The sequence below is a fragment of the Plecotus auritus genome (genome assembly GCF_963455305.1).
Source record: "Plecotus auritus genome assembly, chromosome: 1".
Taxonomy (NCBI): Eukaryota; Metazoa; Chordata; class Mammalia; order Chiroptera; family Vespertilionidae; genus Plecotus; species Plecotus auritus.
In genome coordinates this window covers 177,480,555-177,506,543 of record NC_137770.1, presented here as the reverse complement: position 1 = coordinate 177,506,543, position 25,989 = coordinate 177,480,555, and positions in this window count along the sequence as shown.

Genomic DNA, 25,989 nt, shown 5'->3' with positions numbered 1-25,989 from the left:
TGTTTCAGAAATTAAAAAGTAAATTAAATTTTAAAATCATTTGTAGCCTCTTAATTGGGAATATCTCAGTGGCTGTGCCAGCCTTCTGGATTCTGAACCCTCCTCTCCCCCCCACTTCTCCTATAACACTCCCTCCAGGGCTGAGACCTTTCCTGCCCCAGTCTAGGATTTTTTCACTCCCAATTCAATTAAACTCTGTTTGGTCCCTACTCTCAAATTCAGCTCCCTTCCTAAGTAGGACAGCAGGGATGGGGCAGAAGGGCTACCTCTATTTGTCTCATGTTGGTCTTCTAGTCCTCTCTGGCCTCCTGGGTGTAACAGATGCAAAAGAAAGGCTTTACACAGTGATAGCTAAGCCAGGAGAACCATTAACCTTCATTAGTTGCTAACTATCTTTTGCAGGTTGTTTCTAAATTAAGTTCTGTAGATTAGTGGCTTTCAGTCTTCCCATGCACAAAGCAGACTGTTCTTGCTCCTGTGAGTAATCCCCTAAGGAAGTCATCGCAGTGATGATCTATGTGGGGGCGAGAGCTAGACTCAAGACCGGAGGGGGTTTTAGGGTAATAGAATTCTGTGTGTGTGTATGTGTGTCATTTTCAGTCAAGAATATAACAGAATGAAGTAGAATGCTGGTCCATGAAAAATGCAGGTGTCTTTCCAACAAGAATCATTACAAAATGATTTACAAAGAGAAAGCAGGTGTGTCTGTTGTACCTGTAAGGAAATTATGATACTTGGCAACCAGCCATATAAGACCAGGGAGGCCAACTGAGAACCCCCTTCCCTGCTTCTCTCAGATTTCACTCTATCCGGAAAGATAAATGTCAGACCTCTTGTTCCAGGTGAAGTTTCCTTGATTCATAGCAGAACTTTATTTTGCTGTGAATCTTAGTTATATTGTCAAGGATGAAAAAGAATAAGTAGTCAGATGCTTTGCCAAATTTGTAAAAAGGCACCTCAGTTGGGAGTGCAGCCTTATTGGAAAGCAATCTAAAAATATGTACATATTCATAGCTTTAAAATAGGCCTGTTTGTTTTTTTTAACCAAGAAATTGCACTTCTAGGAATTTAACCTGAAGAAACTATTAAGGATTTGTTCCAAATATGTATCTCTAAGAATATTTGTGTGAGAACTACACTGAGTAGCCAGATTATTATGATCTCTGAACACATAATAATCTGGCCACTCAGTGTATATCCTATATAATAAAAGGCTAATATGCAAATTGTCCCCTCAACCAGGAGTTCAACCAGCAGGCAGGCTGGTCAACTGCCCATATCCCCTCCTCCTGGCCAGGCTGGCCGGACCCCACCCATGCACGAATTCATGCACCAGGCCTCTAACATACACACACACACACACACACACACACACACACACACACACACACACACACATACTAGGGGCCTGGTGCACGAAATTCGTGCACTGGGGAGGGGTCCCTCAGCCCAGCCTACCCCCTCTCACATACTGGGAGCCCTCAGGGGATGTCCTACTGATGGCTTAGGCCCACTACCCATTGGAGCAGTCTAGCCTCCCTTTGCGGGAGGTGACCTGGCTGATCAGGGGAAGGCGCCAGCCCCATCATCCTGCTACTGCAGCCACTGCCAGTCACTGCAGCCACCAAGGTATTTTCATCAATATGCACTCTAGTCCCTTCACCATGAAAAAATGACAACTTTCTTTGGGCATTTTCAAGATGTGCCTTTCATAAAATATGACATTTCTTTCTTTATTTTTCTTTTTATCCTCACCTGAGAATATGTTTCCATTGATTTTTTTTTCCCCTTCCCTCCGATCCCAGGCTTGGCTCCTTCCCAAGCCTACAGCCTCCACCCCAGGCTGTAGGCTTGGGAAGTGGGCACCCCCGCCCCTCCGATGGTAGTCTTGGCCCCTTCCCAAGCTATAGCCTCTGCTCCAGGCTGTAGGCTTGGGAAGCGGGCACTCCCCGCCCCTCCAATCCCAGGCTCGGCCCCTTCCCAAGCCTACAGCCTCTGCCCCAGGCTTTAGGCTTGGGAAGCGAGTACCCCTGTCCCCCAAGCCTAAAGCCTCCTCAGGATGGCTGGCTGGGAGTGACCTGGGTGCCAAGGAGGTTCCCGGGACCCAGGTATGTATGCAAATTAACCACCATCTTTATTGCGTTAATTTGCATACTCACTCTGATTGGCTGTGGGCGTAGCGGAGGTATGGTCAATTTACATGTTTCTCTATTATTAGGAAAGATATATATGTACTGAGTGGCCAGATTATTATGCGTTCAGAGATCATAATAATCTGGCCACTCAGTGTATTAGGAATAGTGAGAAGGCAGAAATAATGCCCAACAGCAGATGATTGGTTAAACCAATTAAGGCCCAGGCATGTGCTTGAGTGCTAGTCAACTCTTTAGAGAGATGTTTTAGAAAAAGATCCTATTGAAATAAGAAGGTATTCATTATACATGTTTACCTTTAAAAATATCTAGGTTACACTTCATTTAAAAAGAAATTAAAGAGCTAAGATGTGCTGAATATTAACTATGTGCCAACATTTATATGCAGCTTCATGTTTCATTCTAAAACAGTTCTATAATGTAGGTATTATTATTACCTTCATTTTTACAAATGATAAATGTTCTCAAGGTCATGTGTGTAGTAAATGTCAGTGCCATAGGAAAGAGGGAGGGAAAGAAAGAGAGAGAGAGAACATGAGATCTACCCTCTTGGCAAATTGTTCAGCAGATTTCTAGAACTTATTCACTTGCATAACTGAAACTTTATACTCATTGTACAGAAATGGCCCATTTTCCCCTCTCCCTAAGCCCTGGTTACCACTGTTCTTCTTTCTGCTTCCATGAGTTTGACTATTTTAGATAAGAGGTATGATCTCTTAAGCTCACCTCTGCTGGTACCACTCTACCATCTCTCTGAATCTTATTGGAAGTGCTCACAGTCTAGCTTCTCTTAGAGTGTGGCAGTCTTTCTCCAGCACACTCAGGCAAGTAGAATTCCTCCGGGTGGTTCTTCCCCCGGTCACCATCTGGAATCTCCTTCTTCCACCATAGTCCATTCCCATTAGAAAGAGAAAGGCTTTCCTCCTTTATTCTTTCTGTCAGGTCAGGTCTTTCCTTAAATAAATCTTTATGAACATGTACACCAGTCCTGGTCCTTAATAAGCTAAAGGTGAGGATAAAGGAATTTTATAATTTCCTCTCTCCAAAATGCCTCACTTTTGAAATTATCATTGCAAAATAATATTTTGCAGAAGAGGAATATTAACACCTTATTTCTTGCATTCCTGCTACAACAATTTGGAACCTTCATTAGTGAATCAATCAGAGGAATCCAAAGTATGCCTTTGAAAGACTTAAGGGAAGTCAGTTCAAGAAAAATTCAAAAATATAGTATTTATATTTCCCTAGTACATTGTTATAGAAAAGATTAAAACTTGTCATAATGATTGTGTTATTAGGGAACAGGACAAATTATAAGGGCCCTCAGAGTTATAGAAAATAACTAAATTAGTGAGGGCTTGAGAAAAATGATGAGATCTTTTGTCTTCTATAAAGCTCTGGGGAAAATATTCTGAGAATGCTAGCTAGTGTTGTACTCTAAATTTAAGTTGGAACAGAAGACAAATTTGGAAATAGCCACACAAAAGTACTAGTGAACCATGTAGGATATTTTGAAAGAAAAGTCAATGAAGCCAACTCAGAAGAGGAACTAAGAGACAAAAGTGGTGAACCACATGTGGCCACTTGCAACAAAAGTTGTCAAATAGAAAGAGCCTGAGGTCTGGGGTCAAACAGAACACAGTTAAATGCAGCATTGCCTGTTACTAACTATATGGCAACTGGAAGTGACCAAACCACTTTCTTACCATCAGTTTCTTCATCTAAAAGATGGAGATGATAATACCTAACTCAGTGAGTTGTACAGAGAAGAAACATCAGATAATGAGTAAATGAGCGTATATAAATAACATTTGTAAGTTCCGCACAGTCATGTGTGGCCTATAATAGATGTTCAGTAAAGAGTGGCTAAATGAAGCACACTGTTCGCTTCATCTTCATCTTCATCTTCATTAGAAAAGGCACAGAGTATTTGAAAAACAATTAGATAAGAGGTCACGATCCAGGCCTAGAGGAAGCCGTTAGTGGTCCAAGAATGGTAGGTGAGAGGCAGAAAAGAATAGGGGAGTTACACCAGACACTTAAGGAAGTCTGAGTGAAGGCTACAGGAAACTGGGGATATGTATGGGCTCCTTATAGATATGGAACCTAGTGTGGTAGTAAAATCAGACTCCATGCAACTGATTTGAGAAAGATCATCTTGCTTCCTCTGATGAACCACAGCTCTGACACAAGAGGGAAGGAGAGGGAAGTAGAAGGGGAGAAAAATGGCATTTGCAATATTTAGATTTTACCTTGATCGTGATGACAGCCATGAAATCCTGTACACATCCTCTACACACAACCTCAGTATCCAAGGCGACAGCCCTTTCTGAGCACAGGCTACACAGCAACTTGGGTGTTCTCGGGTAGCTTCTGAATACAGCCTCATTTGCCCCTTCTTTGTCTTCATTTTCCCTCTCATGGGCAAGACAGTGTTAACTACAGTAGTCCCCCCTTCTCCATGGTTTCTCTTTATGTAGCTTCAGTTACCCATGGGCAACCGCAGTCTGAAAATATTAAATGGAAAATTCCAGAAGTAAGCCGTTCATAAATTTTAAATTGTGTGCCATTCTGAGTAACGTGATGAAATCTCCTGCTATCCTGCTCCTTCCTGCCCGGAATGTGGATCATCCCCTTGTCCAGTGTATCCACACTGCACACACTCCCCACTGTTCGTCACTTAGTAGCCTTCTCAGTTACCAGATTGTTGGGGTATCACAGTGCTGTTGTTCAAGTAACTTTTATTTTACTTATAATGGCCCCAAAGGGCAAGACTAGTGATGGTGGCAATTCAGATGTGCCAAAGAGAAGTACTAAAGTGCTTCCTTTGAGTGATAGGTTGAATGTAGTATAATACAATATTTTGAGAGAGCGACCACACACACATAAATTTACTACAGCATCTATAATAATCAAAGGGTAATATGCTAGTTAGACCAGACATCTTCCAGACATCCTTCCTGACGAAGCTGGAGCTGGAGGGAAGCCAGGAGGCAGGAGGAGGGAAGCAGCCCACGTCCCGGGTGCCTGCGGGTGGCCCGAGGAGGGAAGCCCGGGTCCCGGGTGCCGGAGGGAAACTAGTGCCGGCAGCCGGGGAGAAAGAAGGCTTGCATTGGGCCTCTAGTATTATTATAATTGTTCTATTTTATTAATTATTGTTGTTAATCTTCTAGTGTGCCTAATTTATAAATTAAACTCTATCATACAGATGTATAGAAAAAACATAGCATACATAGGCTTTGCTACTATCCAGTTTCAAGCATCCATGGGATGGTGTCTTCTGTGGATAAGTGGGGAACCACCATATTGAAAACTTTTACTAATTGTTATGCCTGGTTCTGTGGTGGGGACAAGGCTTTTGACATGTGTGGGTAAGCATGATCGCCTAATGCTTTGGATTGGCATTTCAGAGAAAAGGGAAGATACCACAGTGAGGCTTTTTCTGTGAGAACCCTCCACTGGACACAGTATCTAGGAGTGGTGTTCAATGTGTGCCCCTATTTAAGCCTTCTATTTTGTTTGTTTGTTTGTTTGTTTGTTTCACTAAAGTTCCTCCAATTTGTGGAGTTATCACCTGGTTCTAGCCTACAGTGTGTCAGGCTCTGGCCCCTAGGACGAATCTGCTGATGAATCTCTGCCTTCCTCTTCGGGCGGTCTTCTCTAGGAGTCCCACACAGCCATGTGGCCAATTAGTAGAAGCTGTCTGCTGGCTGGTTTGTTGTCTATGTCTCCTCCAGGCAGGAGAGCTTTATTTGGAAACATTCCATCCCCGCATAAATAAAAGTTTGCTTACCTCCCCCCATGCCAACAGCCCAATATATATGTCTGTTCCCACACCACATATAGCTTCACAGCTGGCTTGCTATAATTAGGATGGAGAATCATCTTTTACCTAAGCTACTATTTGTCTGCAATCTCCTCAGTATGTTGTTTTTTAGGAGAGGGGTGCTGACATATGTCATCCTCATCTATGCAGATCTGTTTGTAAAGAGGAAAGTCAGGAGAAAGAAATTTTGCACATTCAGAGAACTTGGGAATGGAAGTTTGCATTATTTATACTATAAAAATGCTTTTCTCCTGCAATACAACTCCAGAAATCCTTTACTTGAATCATTATCCGTGATATAAATATTGTGGTGAAACATACTAACTTTGGCTTATTCTATCCTTTAATTTTCAAAGCTAATTGCTCATTTGATGAATGCTTTATGCTTCAAATCATATTTATTAACAGATGAAAACATTAGCCGGGATCAAAACTCCCAAAGACTCTGAACCACAAACATGATTATGAAATCCAGTCAGTTTAATTGACAAGTGATCACTATTTGCTAAGAACCTGCTAGTTTTGTTCCATTCCATTCAGTTCAATTAACAAACTGCACCAGGCCAGGCAGAGGGGAGTCAAAGAGGCCTCAGACCTTTGAAGGTGTACCGGGGACTGTACAGGTCACTTGGTAACTTCAGCCCAATACCTAAGTGCTCCAGCTGGCCTTGGTGGTGGTTGCTATGGAAACACAGAGAGGAAACATTTTAGCAGTTGGCAGTTTGGAGACATCTGGAAGAAATGTCCACCAGCATTACAACGGGCCAGATGTGTAGAAATGGATCAAGCCAATGAGAAGATGGGCACTATCCGTGAAGTGTGAGTGAGGGGATTGGCGGTAGAGGTCAGCCAGACAACGTTACTATGTTTAACCACTCTGACCTACAGAAAAAAATGGTTTTACCTAATCAGTGGGAGTCAGTTACAGACAACTTTATGTTAATTCCAGGTTGAAGCACTTGTGCTTTATCTTGCACAGGGTGAGAGACTAATCAAGGGTTTTAACCAGGTAAGTTTCTAGCTCAGATATCTATAGACAGAACATGCTCACAGGTGAAGAGTGGCCAATACTAGCTTATCCCTCATCTCCACTTTCTCTTTCACATTTTCTCTCATCTGGTAATGGCCCAGATGAGAGCTAGTGGAGGCCTAAACTAGGACAGAGGTACCAATGCAGAGGAGGGAACAACTGGCACCTGTAAGCACAAGAGAAAATCTGTTGGACCCTCTGACTGACTTTCAGTGGAGATGGAGAGAAGAGAAAGTCTCCAGTTTCCAGATTGTGTCACTAAAGGGAATTTGGAATTATTAACTCAAATGAAAAAAGGAGAACCAGGTTTGAGGGTAAAAACAATGACTTGCATTTTGGATATATGGATTATGAGGAGCCTATGGAACAGTCCAGCCAAGATAGTTATCCAGAGGAAACTGAATATAGGAGTCTCATCTAGGGAGGATTCTGAACTGGAAACAAAGACCTAGAAATCATCAGATCATCGGGGCAGGGGTGGAGTGGGCAGTTGGAGGGCAGAATGGGGAAGAGGCAGGTGGTCTAAAGCCTGAGAGTGGTTGATATTACTTATGAGCATACAATTTTCACAGGGACTTTAGAGACCCAGTGTTTTGGGTTTTTTTTACATGCTTTTTAACTGAGGAACCTTTAAAAATAATCTGAATTGGAAGTCCAAGATATAAAAATGAGCTGCTCTGGCTGAAATGAGGGTGAGAGCTGCAGAACCTGACCTGCTCAGGCTCCCTGCTCCTTCTTCTTCTCTTCAGGCAACCCAACATCTCTGAAGAACAGTTGGGAAATGAGTCGTTCTGTATCAGCGGTCAGAAAATTACGGCCCATGGGCCACATCTGGCCCGCCACCTGTTTTTGTAAGTAAAGTTACATTGGAACACATTCATTTTCCTGTTGTCTGTCTATGGTCATGCTGCAGCAGAGAGTTGAGTTGTGACAGGGTCTGTGTAGACTACAGAACCTAAAATGTTTACTCTCTGGGTCTTTACAGAAAAAGTGTGCTGACCCCTGATCTAGACTAAACCTTTTATTTTACAAATGGGCAAGCTGAGGTGCAAAGAAGTTAAATAACATCAGGGAAACTGCTCAGGCTAGAACCCAGTCTTGGGATAGAGCTCCCAATGTCCCTTTTTTAAAAAGAAAAATTAGCAATCAGTTTGCCAAAGAATGAACTAGATACATTGCCCACCCACATTAATCCTCATAAGAATAGCAAAGTAATAGCTCTGAATGAACTTCCTTTCACTGTTAAATAACATATAGATTTTAGTATTTTTTGCTGCTATTATCTCTGAAATAAACTCCCTTTGTCCTCTAGTATTAATTATTCTATTACAAATTATTCTTCCTTAATTCAACAACCAATTTTATGTTAGCTTGTGAGGTAGTGTGTATCCTCTTTCCTACAGCAAGTAGTGTGGATTGAAAAGTTCTCCAAGGTAGAGTCACTACGGTACCTCACAGATGTGTCAAATCTGCTGTTCCAGGTCACATAGTACACACTCTCATTGTACCGCCAGCCTGCAGCTCTCACCCCTTCCCTCATCGGGCTCCTTTCATACATGGCTCCTATTAGTAGACACTGTGTAAGAACTGGGGCCAGAACTGGGCTAGGGAAGATGAGGACAGAGCCTGCATAGCTGGAGAGATGGACGTGAGGAGTGAGGGCCAGAGAGGGACGCACAGGGACCTGCCATTCCAACAGGTGTGGGCGCAGTAGTCCTGCCTCTATGTCTCCCCCTCCGTTCAATCCAGCTTTTCCACATTTGGGCAGAGAAAAGAAACACAAGGCAAGAGGCACACATGGCAGAGTTCTAAATGTAGTTCAGACAGCACCAACTGGGAGGGGAGAAATTTCCCACAGTTCACCAGAAGGATTATAATGTAGTAAATTAGAGATGTGGAGTGGAGGAGACAAGAATTTGGTCTGGTCCATCTGCTGACAAAACAATAATAATAAATACACTCTATTTTCTTCAATCCAAATCTGCCCCCCTCTCCCAGAGCAATAAAATGTGTAAAGAAACAAGGGTGATAAACACTTATTTGACACATTTCTTTTAAGAATGACGTAGGGTTTGTAATAAGTCACAAATGAAAAGGGAAAGGTTATTTTTCTAGGCAAAAAGGAGCTAAGTTGTTCAAACATGTCAGAATAAAATTCCCATTGTGTTTAGTTAAGACTTTTTAGATCACACTAAGCGAGGAAGAGAAGTGTGAGGGAGGAGCATGGAATAAAGATCTTTATAAGAAAACTGGAGTCCTGATGCATGAAGATTCGTGCAAGAATGAGTCTTCCTTCCCCTGGCTGCCGGCACTGTCTTTGCTCCAGCCAGAGCCACCTTTCCACCTTCCCACGCTGCCCAGAGGCCCAGAGCTGCTGGGGCGGTGCAGAACGCCCTGCCCCTGGCCACTTGACACATGCTTATGCAAATTAACCCACCATCTTTGTTGGGTTAATTTCCATACTCACTTCTGATTGACTGGTGGGCATCATGAAGGTACGGTCAATTTGCATCTTTCTCTTTTATTAGTGTAGATGGGATATTTAATCTTTTTTTAAAATAAATCTTTATTGTTCAGATTATTACAATTGTTCCTCTTTTTCCCCCCATAGTTCCCCTCCACTCGGTTCCAACCCCACCCTCTGCCCTTACTCCCCCCCACTGTCCTCATCCATAGGTGTACGATTTTTGTCCAGTCTCTTCCTGCATCCCCACACCCCTTTCCCCCCAAGAATTGTCAGTCCACTTTCTTTCTATGCCCCTGGTTCTATTATATTCACCAGTTTATTCTGTTCATCAGATTTTTTATTCACTTGATTTTTAGATTCACTTGTTGATAGGCATGTAGTTATTGTTCATAATTTTTATCTTTACCTTTTTCTTCTTCTTCCTCTTCTTAAAGAATACCATTCAACATTTCATATAATACTGGTTTGGCGGTGAACTCCTTTAGCTTTTTCTTGTCTGTGAAGCTCTTTATCTGCCTTTCAATTCTGAATGATAGCTTTGCTGGGTAGAGTCATATTGGTTGTAGGTTCTTGCTATTCATCACTTTGAATATTTCTTGCCACTCCCATCTGGCCTGCATAGTTTCTGCTGAGAAATCAGCTTATAGTTGTATGGGTGCTCCCATGTAGGTAACTAACTGTTTTTCTCTTGCTGCTTTTAATATTCTCTCTTTGTCTTTTGCTCTTGTCATTTTAATTATGATGTGTCTTGGTGTGGTCCTCTTTGGATTCCTCTTGTTTGGGGCTCTGTGCGCTTCCTGGACTTGTAAGTCTATTTCTTTCACCAGGTGGGGGAAGTTTTCGGTCATTATTTCTTCAAATAGGTTTTCAGTATCTTGCTTTCTCTCTTCTTCTGGCACCCCCATAATTCTGATGTTGGTACGCTTAAAGTTGTCCCAGAGGCTCCTTACACTATCTTCATATTTTTGGATTCTTTTTTGCTTTTCCGGTAGGGTGCTTTTTGCTTCTTTGTATTTCAAGTCTTTGACTTGATTCTTGCAATCCTCTAGTCTGCTGTTGGATCTCTGTATATTATTTTTTATTTCAGTCAGTGTATGCTTAATTTCTATTTGGTCCTTTTCCATATTCTCGAGGGTCTCGCTAAATTTATCAGCCTTTTCTAGAAAATTCTTGAAAAACCTTATAACCATGATTTGAACTCTATATCCAGTCATTTGCTTTCCTCCATTTCTTTCATTTGTGACCTGTTTCTTTTTCTCCACATTTTGACTGCTTCCCTGAGTTGATAGAGTGGCTTTGTGTGCTAGGTGTCCTATAGGGCCCAGTGGCTCAGCCTCCCCAATTACCTCAGGTGGACACTCTTGGTGCACCCCTTTGTGGGCTGTGTGCACAGTCTTGTTGTAGTTAAGCCTTGATTGTTGTTGGTATCACTGGGAGGAATTGACCTCCAGGCCAGTTGGCTGTGAGGATCAGCTGTGTCTACGATGGGAGAACTTCTGTGCTGGAGACACCCTTATGGGGCAAGACTTGCTTCAGTGGGGCTTTGGTGCTCACTGAGTCTGCCCCCTGAGTGTGTCCCTTATGGATCTGAAGAGTTGTAATCTGGATGGTCCCACTCTGACCCCTGGATACATTGGCTCTTGGATCTCCAAGGAGGCACTAATTTAGCCTCTGCCTGAGGTCACCCAGCAGGAGCTGCAGAGAGATCTGCAGATTCCTCTTCTTTGTTTGGGTTTTGGAGGTGCCCAGATGAGGCCCAGCTGTGAAGCAATGCAAGCTGCTGTGGGGCCTTGGGCCTTCTTTTGGATTTTCTGGGTATCACTAACTCAGCTGCAGTTTGTTAGGTAAGTTTAGAATTTAAAGGACCAGGCCATTCATATGCAAAAGCCTCTGTGCTCAGCTTGGATGGGGCGGAGTCTCAGGGTGGAGCAAACCACAATGGCTTCCCGTCAGCCCTGCCCTAAGAGGCCCCTGGGTCTCAGTGTCCCGCGGTAATTGCTGCAAGCACCTCTGAGAGAAAGCTGCCCTCGAGTTTCGCCCGCTGCCAGACAGTCCAGTTTCTCCCCATATGTGTCTGGGTCCCCAGAGTCTCGCCCGGAACTGGAGTTTAGAGCAGTCGGGAGCTTGTGTCTCCCTCCTGACTGAGAAAGCCAGTGGCACACTCAGTTGCCAGCCCTCTTTGCACACGCGCCTCTGCACCTCTGCCTTCCGCAGCTCCTGTGAATCTCAGTGTGCCCTTCTCTTTCCTTCTAGTTGTAGAATTTCCACTCAGCCAGCCTTCATGTGGTTCTGGATGATGTCCGTTTTGTCTTTTAGTTGTAGTTTCAAAATTTTTGTGTGAGGCAGCAGTTCAGGTGTTTACCTATGCTGCCATCTTGGTTTCTCCCTAATCATTTTTTAATAAGCATACTAACTCACTTACCATACCCATCTCCAATGGCTTTGTAAATCATTAGTTCCATTTCATATCATTAACCATGTTGATTTCAAGTATAATAAAGAAAAGCATGTGCAAGGTTAAATTCAGATCTTGAGAGTGGACGTTTTAGTATCATGCATTGATTTATCAAATATTTGTATAGTTGCTTACTATATTCCAGGAACTGTTTTTAGAGCCTCATAAATATAAATTCTTTTCTGAGTAGTTATGTAGCACAACGGAGAAAGAACTCAACGCTAGATTATGAAAGTTGGTACAGGAAAAAAATAGCAAAATATTACTGGAAGCAAGATTTGTGTGTGGCGGGGGGTGGGAGGGAGTGCAAGCGATATGCTTGACAACTGGAACTTTCTTTTGCTTTCTCAGAGCTGCTCCTCTCCTGAGCATTTCATTGCTGTCCTTAGTGCTGTGCTGCCAAGGGCACTTCATCTGCACCAAAGGGATGCAGAATGAATGATCCATTTTCCTCCCTGCTGGGATTTTTTTCAATTGCTAACATTGATAAAACATTTTTCAAGTTATTCTGTGCACATCATTTCATAGATTTCTATTAAAATAGGTATTTAGTGTAAACTTTAATATCCCAAATTTTATTTCATTACAATATTTGTGCATTTTCTAATTACCAACAGCTTTCCATAGCTGTATGATAGCCATTTCCTGTGACTGTAATATCCTCAAGTTTTCATTCTTTTCCTTTCATATATTAGCATCTTCTCTTTTTTTAAATATATTCTTATTGATTTCAGAGAGGGAAATGGAGAGAGAGATAGAAACATCAATGATGAGAGAGAATCATTGATTGGCTGCCTCCTGCATGCCCCACACTGGGGATCACGCCCGAAACCCAGGCATATAGCCTGACCGGGAATGGAACTGTGACCTCCTGGTTCATAGGTCAGTGCTCATCCACTGAGCTACACTGGCTGGTCAGCATCTTCTCTTTTCAAGAATGTGTCCTGTCCTTCCATTGAATCTTCTTCTGGATGTTTTACATGTCTCCAACATGCATCTCTACTAAATCAATAACTTCATCTGCGCAATGTGACTCTGTGTTTCCTTTCTTCTTTCAATTTGTCCATACCTAGCCAATATTTTTATTTCTTTATTGATTAAGGTATTATATATGTGTCCACCCACACCCCCACTCATGCCTTCACCCCCCTGGTGTCTGTGTCCATTGGTTAGGCTTATATGCATGCATACAAGTCCTTTGGTTGATCTGTCCCCCTTACCCCCACCATCCCCTACCTTCCCTCTGAGGTTTGACAGTCTGATTGATGCTTCTCTATCTCTGGATCTGTTTTTGTTCATTCGTTTATGTTGTTCATTATATTCCATAAATGAGTGAGATCATGCCTAGCCAATTTTTATTCAAAGGGTTTAGAAACCCAGCCTTTTGGTCAGAGGTGTGCTATTGGCCCTGACTGCCAGCAGTGGGAGTTTTCCGTGTATTACTGTTATCTAAGCCCATCTGCTCCCTCAGGTCCACTCCTTTCTAATTAATGCCAGGCACAGATGTGTTACCTCTGTGTCACCAATGATGAACAGAATAGTGTCCCAGTTCTCATGGAGCAATAAGGAAGTAGCCAAACATTGTTTCAATTGTTCTAAGTGCCAGGAATGAAACAACCAAGTTCTCTGAGGAAACTAAAAGAGCAGACCAACTTAGAGTGGTTGAGAAAGGCTTCTTCAGTGAAGTGTGATTATTGCTGTGATCCTAAATATTTTTTATGGTACATCTCTCTGATTTTTTCTTTGGGGACTTTTACCCTTGTCCTTCAGCCATCTCTGAGCATCCTTTACAGAGGTGACTTTCTCCATTAGCATAACTCCCAGATTAACACACCCTTCCCTGCACCTTTATTCAGAACTGGAAAAACCTGCTTTCTTTATTGTCATCTCCTGCAGTAGAAATAAAAGAGCTCTATCTCCTGGTATGCTGTACATGGGGACATGAGTCACTAACTGTGCTTTATTACAAGGTCAAAATAAGATCCCCTCAATATGTGGCTATCCCCACCACCCAGGCAAACTTGGCCATAGGGAGAGAGATTTGGCACCAGGGGCCATGTGACCAATTTTATCTTGAAAACTTTTCTGATCCAGTCTCTTCCCATTCCAACATATTTTTCCATATTTTACTTTTTATTTCTGGATTTCTTCTCTTGCCGTCATCCCCTGTGAGTGGTATATCAAAGTTCTTTAAACCATCCTCCACTCTTACATTTTTTTTAATTTTATTTTATTGTTTAAAGTATTACACATAGTAGTACATATATCTCCTTTTTTTCCCCATTGACCTTCCCCCAGGCTCCCCTATTTCCCGTCACATGTCCTCATCCCACCCCCCCCCAAGTCTCTTGTGTCCATTGGTTGTGCTTATATGCATGCATACAAGTCCTTCGGTATCTCTTTCCCCCCCTCGCCAACACTCCCCAACCATCCCGCTGTAATTTGACAGTCTGTTCGATGCTTTACTGCCTCTGTATCTATCATTTTGTTCATCAGGTAATAATGTTCTTTATTTTCCATAAATGAGTGAGATCATGTGATATTTTTCTTTCATTGTGGGGCTTATTTCACTTAACATAATGCTCTCCAGGTCCATCCATGCTGCTGCAAATGGTAGGAATTCCTTCTTTTTTATAGCAGCGTAGTATTCCATTGTGTAGATGTACCATAGTTTTCTAATCCACTCATCTGCTGATGGGCATTTAGGGTGTTTCCAAATCTTAGCTATGGTGAATTGTGCTGCTATGAGCATAGGGGTGCATATATCCTTTCTGATTGGTATTTCGAATTTCTTGGGATATATTCCTAGAAGTGGAATCACTGGGTCAAATGGGAGTTCCATTTTTAGTTTTATGAGGAAACTCCATACTGTTCTCCACAGTGGCTGCACCAGTCTGCATTCCCACCAGCAGTGCACGTGGGTTCCTTTTTCTCTGCATCCTCACCAGCACTTGTTGTTTGTTGATTTGTTGATGATTGCCATTCTGACAGGTGTGAGATAGTACGGCATTGTCGTCTTGATTTGCATCTCTCGGATAATTAGTGACTTTGAGCATGTTTTCATATGTCTCTTGGCCTTCCTTCTGTCTTCTTTTGAGAAGATTCTATTTAGGTCCGTTGCCCATTTTCTTATTGGATCATTTATCTTCCTTTTATTAAGTTGTATAAGTTCCCTGTAAATGTTGGAGATTAAAACTTTATCAGTGATAACATTTGCAAATATGTTCTCCCATAAAATGGGTTTTCTTATTGTTTTGTTGATGGTTTCTTTTGCTATGCAAAAGCTTTTTATTTTGATGTAGTCCAATTTGTTTATTTTCTCTTTAGTTTCCATTGCCCTAGGAGCAGTATCGGTGAAGAAATTGCTTCGGCGTATGTCTGAGATTTCTCTGCCTGTGGATTCCTCTAGCATTTTTATGGTTTCCCATCTTATGTTTAAGTCCTGTATCCATTTTGATTTTATTTTTGTGTATGGGGTAAGTTGGTGGTCTAGATTCATTTTTTTTTTGCATGTATCTGTCCAATTTTCCCAACACTATTTATTGAAGAGACTGTCTTGACTCCATTGTATGTTCATGCCTCCTTTGTCAAATATTAATTGAGCATAGTGGTTTGGGTCGACATCTGAGTTCTCTATTCTATTCCATATGTCTGTTCTTGCACCAGAACCAGGCTGTTTTGAGAACAGTGGCTTTGTAATACAGCTTGAAATCTGGTATTGAGATCCCACCTACTTTGTTCTTCTTTCTCAGGATTGCTGTGGCTATTCGGGATCTTTTTTTATTCCAGATGAATTTTTGGAGAGTTCTTTCTCAGTCTGTGAAATATGCCATTGGTATTTTAATGGGGAGTGCATTGAATCTATAGATTGCTTTGGGTAGTATGGACATTTTAATAATGTTGATTCTACCAATCTATGAACATGGTATGTTCTTCCATCTGTTTACATCTTCCTCTATCTCTTTTTTCAGTGTCCTGTAGTTTTCCACGTATAGGTCTTTTACCCCCTTAGTTAAGTTTATTCCTAGATATCTTGATTTTTTTGGTGCGATGGTAAATGGGATTGCTTTTTTAGTCTCTCTTTCTGTACATTCACTATTGGTGTATAGAAATGCCATAGATTTCTTGGCGTTAATTTTGTATCCTGTTAAATTGCTGAATTCATTTATTAAGTCTAATAGTTTTTTGATGGAATCTTTAGGGTTTTTTATGTACAGTATCATGTCATCTGCAAATAAGGACAGTTTTACTTCTTCTTTTCCAATTTGGATGCCTTTTATTTCTTCTTCTTGTCTAATCGCAATGGCTAATATTTCCAGTACTATGTCGAACAGGAGTGGTGAGAGTGGGCATCCCTGTCTTGTTCCTGTTCTTAGGGAAAATGGTTTTAGTTTTTTCCCATTGAGTATAATGTTGGCTGTGGGTTTGTCATATATGGCTTTTATTATGTTGAGGTATGATCCTTCTAGTCCCTCTTTGCTGAGAGTTTTTATAAAAAACGGGTGTTGGATTTTGTCAAATGCTTTTTCTGCATCAATTGGTATGACTATGTGATTTTTATCTCTCAATTTGTTTATGTGATGTATCACGGTTATTGATTTGCGGATATTGTACCATCCTTGCATTCCTGGGATAAATCCTACTTAGTCATGGTGTATGATTTTTCTGATGTACTGTTGGATCCGATTTGCTAGAATTTTGTTGAGGATTTTGGCATCTATGTTCCTGAGGGATATTGGCCTGTAATTCTCTTTCATTGTGTTGTCTTTATCTGGTTTTGGTATTAGGCTGACGCTGGCTTCATAGAATGAGCTTGGAAGTGTTCCTTCCTCTTGAATTTTTTGGAATAGTCTGAAGAGGATAAGATTTAGTTCTTCCTTGAATGTTTGGTAAAACTCTCCTGTGAAGCCGTCTGGCCCCGGGCTTTTGTTTGCTGGAAGCTCTTTGATGACTGCTTCAATTTTTTCCATAGTTACTGGCATGTTGAGCTGTTTAGATTTTTCCTGATTGAGTTTTGGAAGGTTGCATTTTTCTAGGAATATGTCCATTTTCTCCAGGTTGTCCAGTTTGTTGGAATAGAGTTGTTCATAGTATTTTTTAACAATCCTTTGTATTTCTGATTTTGTTTATTTGTGTCCTCTCTCTTTGCTTCTTGGTGAGTCTGGCTAGAGGTGCATCAATCTTGTTTTCCTTTCAAAGAACCAGCTCTTGGTTTTGTTGATCTTTTGTATTATGTTGGGGTTTTTTTGTGGTTTTTTGTTGTTGTTGTTGTTGTTTGTTTGTTTGTTTTTTGTTTTTGGTCTCTATGTTGTTTATCTCCGCTCTGATCTTTATTATCTTTATTGTTTCCTTCCTTCTACTTACACTGGACTTTTCTTGTTGCTCTCTTTCTAACTCTTTGAGTTGTAGGGTTAGGTAATTTATTACCATTGTTTCTTGATTTTTGCAGTAGGCTTGTAGAGCTATGAACTTCCCTCTAAAGACTGCTTTTGCTGTGTCCCATAGGTTTTGGATTGTTGTGTTTTCATTGTCATTTGTTGCCATGATGTTTTTTTATTTCTTCTTTGATCTCTCTGGTAACCCAGTCATTGTTTAATAGCATGCTATTTAGTCTCCAGGTGTTTGATTTTTTATTTTTTTGGATTGTTTTTATTGTAGTTGATTTCCAGTTTTATGCGATTGTGATCTGAGAAGATGCTTGATATGATTTCTATCTTGTTGAATTTGAAGAAACTTTGCCTGTGCCCCAATATATGGTCTATCTTTGAAAATGACCCATGTGCACTTGAGAAGAATGTATATTCTGTGGCTTTGGGGTGAAATGTTCTGAAGATGTCAATTAATTCCATCTGGTCTAGTGAGTCATTTAGGATTGATGTTTCTTTGCTGATTTTTTTTTTTAGAGGATTTGTCCAATGGTGATATTGGGGTATTAAAGTCCCCTAATATGATTGTATTGCTGTCAATCTCTCCCTTAATATCCTCCAGGAGTTGTTTTTTTTTTGTTTTTTTTTTATGTATTTGGGTGCTCCTCTTATGGGTGCACGTATGTTTACCAGAGTTATTTCTTCTTGTTGGATTGCTCACTTTAGTATTATGAAGTGGCCTTCCTTATCTCTTTTTATGTCCTTTACTTTGAGATCTAATTTGTCATATATAAGTATTGCTACCCCAGCTTTTTTTTCATTTCCATTCGCCTGAAAGACCTTTTTCCATCCCGTCACCATCAGTCTGTGTGTGTCTTTTTTCCTGAGGTGGGTTTCTTGTAGACAGCAGATATATGGGTCATGTTTTCTTATCCACTCAGCTACCCTATGTCTTTTGATTGGGGCATTTTATCCATTTACATTTAAAGTTATTATTGATAGGTACTTGATTGTCGTCATTTTTATTCTTTACCCCTGTGTTCCTTCTTCGCTTCCTATTTCTTCTTTTTACAGCAGACCCTTTAGCATGTCTTGCATTGCTGGTTTGGTGGTAATAAATTCCTGTAGTCCTTTTTTGTCTGTAAAGCTCCTGATTTCACCCTCAATTTTGATTAATAGCCTTGTTGGGTACCGTATTCTTGGATTCAGCCCCTTGCTTTCCATGACTTTGTATATTTCATTCCATTCCCTTCTGGCCTGATGTGTTTCTGTTGAAAAATCAGTCGCTAGTCTGATGGGGGATCCTTTGTAGGTTACTTTCTGTCTCTCTCTGGCCACTTTCAAGATTCTTACTTTGTTGTTGGTGTTTGCCAATTTAATTATAATGTGCCTTGGTGTTGGTCTTTTGGGGTTCATTTTGTTTGAGACTCTGTGAGCTTCTTGATTTGTGTGAGTTTTTTCTTCCCTATATCAGGGAAGTTTTCTGTCATTATTTCTTCAAACAAGTTTTCTATTCCTTGCTTAGTTTCCTCTCCTTTTGGCACCCTTATTATGTGGATGTTGTTTCATTTCGTGTTGTCTCAAAGTTCTCTTAGGCTCTCCTCCTGCTTTTTAATTTTTTTTTTCTAGAAGCTGCTCTGCTTGGGTATTTTTTCCTACCTTGTCTTCTAGCTCACTGATGTGGTCCTCTGCTTCTTCTAGTCTACTGTTGATGATGCTTTCTATTGCGTTCTTTATAGCAGCAATGTCATTTTTCATTTCCTCTTGGTTCTTCTTCATTTCTTCTTGATTCTTACACATATTGTTGAATTTGTCTTCTGTTCTTTTCATCCACCTTATAACCATTTCTCTGAATTCTTTCTCTGACAGGTTGCTTGCCTCCATTTCATTTACTCCTTTTTCTGGTGATGCCTGCTTTTCTTTCATATGTGAGCTGTTTCTTTCTTTTTTTTATATATATATTTTATTGATTTTTTACAGAGAGGAAGGAAGAGGGACAGACAGTCAGAAACATCGATGAGAGAGAAACATCGATCAGCTGCCTCCTGCACACCCCCCACTGGGGATGTGCCCGCAACCAGGCTACATGCCCTTGACCAGAATCGAACCCGGGACCCCTCAGTCCGCAGGCCGATGCTCTATCCACTGAGCCAAACTGGTTTTGGCTGTGGGCTGTTTCTTTATGTCCCCATGGTCTCTCTTCTTCAGGTGTCTGGTTATGTAGTTCTCTTTCTCCTGTGTTGATTTAAAGGCACAAAATACAACACAACAAGGCACAACGCACAAGGCACTGAACTCAAATGTATTTACTATACTAATAACCCCAAAAAAAGGTGAACATCAGAGAAAAGAGAATTAGGGGATAAGAAAGAAAGAAGAAGGGGAAAAAAAGAGAGAGAGGAAAAGAAAAAAAGAAAAAAAAGGAGTTCAAAAATGAAATTGGGAAAAGGAAAAAAAGTAAGAGAGAAAAGAAAGAGAATAAAAAAGAAGAGGGGAAAAAACTATATGGGGAGAAAACTCCAATAGAACAGCCACTAATCCCAACAAATTCCATCAACAAATACCTAGAGATGAATGCAAACTACAAACAACAATATCAAGCAAGGCGAGAGAAAACAGAAGCAAAAAACAAACAAAAACAAAACAAAAAAACAAAAAGAAAAAGTGAAACAATCTCACAAACAAGCATAAAAAAACCAATATAATCAACAATCAAGCAAACAACAAAAGGACACAGACAAAAAATTGTATAGTGAAGAAAGAGAAGAGAGGTGTGTATGGACTTGGAGCAGGGGATTGGAAATTAGATATATAAGTTGGGTGAAATTTTAACAGGGGGTGAAAAGAAGGAATAGGGAAAATCTAAAGCAGGAATAGGGTAAGAGAAACAGGACAACAAAAGGGGAAAAGTGAGGAAAAGAGTGTTGGCATAAAGGTAAAGTTGAGATAGAGTAAAATGATGCTAAAGGAAAGATGAAAATAGAATGTAGCACACTGATCCCAAAATAAAATAAAGAGAAAATAAAATGACACTTTTTAAAAAATGGTAAAATAGTAGTAGTAGTAATAATACTGATTAAAAATTTAAGCCGAAGCCGGTTTGGCTCAGTGGATAGAACGTCGGCCTGCAGACTGAAGGGTTCCGGGTTCGATTCCGGTCAAGGGCATGTACCTTGGTTGCGGGCACATCCCCAGTGGGAGGTGTGCAGGAGGCAGCTGATCGATGTTTCTCTCTCATCAATGTTTCTAGCTCTCTATCCCTCTCCCTTCCTCTCTGTAAAATATCAATAAAATATATTTTTAAAAAATTTTTTAAACGTAATAATTAAAAAGGTAAAATCAAGTGAGGAAGAAAATAGTTTCTTAAGTAAAAGATGAAAAAAAATTAAAATTAAAATGTGCAGGAGTGAAGGTCATTCACTTCCTCTACTGTTCTGTTTGGCACGCCTGTTTCCTATTCAGGACAGTATTGAAGATACCTGCATTCCACTGCTCCTCAGTGTTGTAGGCCACAGTCCTGATTTTCAAGCAGGCAGTACTTCTTTCTTTCTTATACTCCTTTATTTGTGTTTACACAAGAGTCAATTTGTGATTCAACCCCTGGGTGGCAGTGTTTCTAGATTGACCTCCAGATCTATAGGTCCTCTCTAGCTAGTGTTTAGATTTTGCTTTCCCTGTGGCACTTAATACCGGTTTGGGGAATGGGCTGCCCCAGAGCTGGTTCTCTGTTCGTTATTCCCCACTCTAACCCCCAGGTTCCACAAAAACAACTTTCCCCTGCAAGGATTTAAAGAGGAAAAAAAAAAGAGATAGAGAGAAAAGAGCCAGAGTAAGTGCGTGAACTCCGGCGCTGCAATGCAAGTCTGTGCAATCTTTTTTCCCCTTGGGTCTTAGCAGCCAGAACACTCTTAAAATTTTTAGGCTGAAAAAAAAAAAAAAAAAAAAAAAAAAAAAAAAAAAAATTTTTAGGCTGTCCTTTTGTGCCCAGTTCAGCTACGGGTTGCTTTTTAGAGTTCCCTTCTGTTAGCAGCCCTGTGGATCCCCTTCCACATTCGGGGATCATGCCAGCCTCAAGGGCCACGGACTTTTCTGAGCGGAGACTTCCCTGGATCCTCCAGCTCCCGCAGTGCACATTTCTCTCTCCTGCCCAGACCACAGACCTCACCTTATCCCAGGCAAAATCTGACCTTTCTGTGAGAAGGTGCAGAGCTCCTCCGAATCCGTGTGCTCGTGCCGCTTGGGGACCCGTGTTTCCAGGTCCGCAGCTGTTCACTGGGTGCCATTGTTGTAAATTCCTGGGATTTTCAGGCTTCCGACATCTACTCTCCCCTTCAAGGTGGTGCCGTCTCCGCCATCAGAGTCGGTCACTCCGGCAATATTGGTTACTTCTTAATGTCATATTTTTTCAAGTAACTTAATGTGTTTTCATTTTTAAAGACGCTGCTCCACCAGTGGTGAGGAGAGGAGGAAGAAGGACCTCTTTTATACTTGATTTCTTGATCCAAAGGGAAGAGATACTCAGGGTTGACGGTAATGTTCCTTGGAACTGGGATAGTATTAGAAAGCTCTGTTTGAAGTTCCACGTGGTGGAGGCCTCTTGTCACCGACTGGTGGATGGGCAGACGGGAGCCACTCTTACATTTTTAATGGATTCTCTCCATTGGTCTTGCCTCTTATAATAGCTTACACTTACATAGCACTCATGATGTCCCAGGCACAGTTCTAGACACTGTACCTATATTATGCCAACTAATTTACTATACACAGCCATCTAATGAGATAGCTACTTTCATTATAACCATTTTAAGGATGGAAAAGAGGAAAGAGAAAGCTGAGACACAGACAGCTTAAGTAACTCATCTAAGGCCACACAGCTAATAAGAGATGGAGCTGGAATTGAAACTCCAGAATCCATACTCTTAAGTATTTTGTTATATTGCCATTTTTTGTATTTTTATATCTTCTTGTTTAAACATTTTTATGTGTTTATGATTTTTTAATCTCTCATCCCCTCTGCTTAAATGACCATTTTTGAGAAACTAATTTCTTCTATTAGAATAGCAGGGTCAGAAAAGAAAGTATAATCTCTATTCTTCTATGCTGTAAATTCCATTGGTAGTTACTCTTTCTCCCCACTCCCCCGCTGCAAGAATATACCTACTTCCTTTTCTCGATGCCACACTGGGATCTTGGCTCCAACTTCTGTTAGAAATCTGTTATTCTTACATTCTTTACTCGTTCTCATCATGAGTTTCTCTAAAGTGGAGTAAATTCAAATGCCTACCCAGGACCCAAGCAAGTAATAAAAGGGAGAGAAAAAGGCCATGTGTCAGAAGCACAATGGTATGAGCTAAATGGAAGCAGCAGCTGATCCCAGACTTCAGTACCCCAAGGACAGAACTGATTGTGAGTCTGTGTCCATGCACATATAACGGTTAAGAAACCCAGCATTCCATAACCCATGGCACAGACAATAGGGTGGTGAAGGCCTGGGCGGGGCATGAAGGCAGGCTAGGAAACATCAGTGGGGGAGAAAGGGGGCATATGTAATCCTTTCAACAGCAAAGATTACAAAAAAAGAAACCCAGCATTTGAGAGGGACTGAGAGGGGTGGTATGAGGGCCGGAGGCAGTGGAGCCCCAGTGCATTTCTATGAGGGAACACCCTCCCGTGACCCAGGTCTTCAGATTTGTCCAGATAGGCAGGAAAGTGTACTCTTAAATGACAGTTGCTAATGTTTCCATAATGACTATTAATGCAGCTCTTTGCTCTTGGGCCTCCGGGTGGGGACCTCAGCTCTAAGTGCTCTCCCGTTCCATCTTATTCTCTTTACCTTTACATCCCCTTCTTCCCATAATTTCATGGAATTGCTTTTTCTTGCTTTCTATTATCACTTTTAAAGAAATATTTCATGTCTAACTTTTTAAAACTATTTTTATTGATTTCAGAGAGAAAGGGAGGAGGAAAGAGAGACAGAAACATCAATGATGGGAGAGAATCATTGATCGGTTGCCTGCACGCCCCCTACTGGGGATGGAGCCCACAACCCCAGGCATGTGCCCTTGACCAGAATCCAACCCAGGACCCTACAGTCCGCAGGCTGACTGAGCCAAACCAGCTAGGGCTCATGTCTAAATTTGAATACTACCTTCATTACACAGGGAGAAGATAGTCATCTATAAGCCAAGGGGAAAAGCTTCAAACTGATCCTTTCATTACAGCCCGCAGAAGGAACCAACCATGCCATCCGTCACCTTAATTTCAGACTTCCGACCTCCGGAACTGAGAAATCCAATTTCTGTTCTTTAGAGCATCCAGTCTTTGGCACCTTGTTGTGGCAGCCTGAGGGGACTAATACACCCTCCATTCTCTGTTTGCCAGCAGCCAGAGTGAGCCTGATGAAACCCGAGTCAAATCCTACCTGTCCTCTGTTAAAACCCCCAAAGCAAAGTCCTTCCGCAGGCCCTCAATGATCCGTCCTCCCCTCTGTCTTCTCTGCGCCTCACCTGCAGCTCTACCCTCATTCCTGCCCTAGCCACTCCAGGCTGTCTACGGTCCTCCACCAGCGGCACTGACCCCTGCCTCCCCGTCCCTGTCCTTCCGTGCCTCCTGCCAAGATACTCACCTGCTTTTCTCCCTGCCCACCCTTCAGGCCTTGGCTCAGGCACAGCCTTTCCAGTGGGCCTTTCCTGGTCATTTTACCTAAAATTAGAATGTCCAACCCCCCACTTTCTATTTGTCTTGCCTGCATTCTTATTCTCCTTAGCCTATACTACTATCTAATATAGAGTATATTTTATGCATCACTTAATATTTTCTGTCACCCTGCTAGGATATAAATTCCAGTGGGGACAATGTTCTATGACTGTCTTATCCACCTGACACATAGCTGATGCTCAATAAATCGTTCTTGAATGAATAAGTAAATGGCTGAATGGAGAAATTCTCTATACCAATCAGAACTCTTTCTTCTTCCTAAATGAAAAGCCTTGGTAATATTATTAATTTCATCTGTCCCTTTCCACAAGCTTGCAACACACTGTAATGTAAAATCCTTCCTGGTAGTTTTTCTGGTGTCGTTAACTTATAACACCATGTTTAATCACGACATGATATTATTTAAAATCCCTAATTCATTTTGAAAGAGTGAGAAGTCTTCTTTCTTCATAACTGTCAATGGCTCTTTTTATATGGTAAAATAAATCTAATTTCCTTGCAGTCCCATAGATGCCCTCACACCCATTCACAAGGTTTCTTCTGTTTCATACATCTATTTTTTTTTTTTTTTGCTTTACAGTATCTGAGTTGCTACCCCTACATCCCTTAGTTTTATCTCTATGGAATGAGCTGAAGGTCTCAGAGCCTCGCTGTCACAAATGTACAATGTCTGCTCACCTCCTAAAGCTATAGATTCATGCTTTTTCCATGAATAAAAAATTCCAAATGTTACTTAAACCACTGTAGCTTTAATAGGATGTTGAAGATAAATAATAATACATTATTAATTTCCAAAGGCTAAATGAATCATATTCTAAATTTTAGAAAGAATGGGAATTAGAAACCCTGTGGTTTTTAAAATATGGCCTAGAAAAGTCTCACTGATTGATTATAAGTACCCATTTGGGCAAATTGCAGCTTCCCAGCTTCCCATCTCTCCTGTTTTAATATGTCAGCCCTTCAGCTAATCCTGGCCTTTTCGGAGGACTTCTCTGACTGCTGCTTTTCTCTCCACCGCGTGACTCTCTAGATTAAAAACTGTGCCTTCCCTAAATTCCCTTCCATTGAGACTCTATGAACCTTCTTCATGCTGGGGAAGGGACCACTCACAAATTATTTAAGCTGTCATCAGTGTAAGATTCCTTGTTGGAATAGTTTTGGTCTTTAAGGAAGTATGTGTTTAAGCGACCATTCAGTCTGCTTTCTAGCTTCCAAAGGATTTCTGGGAACCAGGTTATCAAAAGAGTGCTCTCAGAGTTGAAACTTCAATTGCATTATATTCTTCAACTTGATTGCAATGGCTTCCAAAATGTATTTATCAAGCGAGGCCGTGGCGGGAAGCAAAAGAGATGCGTAATCTCGGCCCTAAAAATGCTTGCCTTCTGGCAGGAAGGGTGAAATCAGTATCTTTAAAGCAGTGAGAAGCCAAGAAAATGCAAATTGGGTGGAAGGGATCAGAAGTGCGGGAGCAATTCAGAGGAAGGACTGAAATGTGGTCCGCATACACAGGTAAGGTCGCAAGGCAGGAGGGGAGTGTCCTACCTAAAACCCCAGGGGGAAGATTTGGGTGATAGGGCCAGCAGAAAGATACTGCCGTCCAGAGAAAGAGCATAGGCGAAAGCATGGCCATCTTTCCTGAGGAATACTAAATGGAGGATTAAAATCTTCCACCTCCAGCCTTTCCTCCCTTCCTCCAAAATGCATGGTGGCCTGACCCCGTGGGGCTCTGAAAGCACCCCCAGAATGGAGCCCCTGTGTATCAGGTGAGAAACGTGCACGTCTACCCAGAATACTAGTGAGCAGCCTCTTGGTTTCTCCACTATACTTTGAAGAAAATAAATAAGCAAATGTCAGATTCAAATAGATCCCTCAAGAAGGATAATTTTAGTTGACTGCGACTGGAAGCCTGTCTGGGCACGTACCAGCACACAGATATCAGTTACCTTCGGTTACTGAGGAGCAGCAGGTGTCCTAA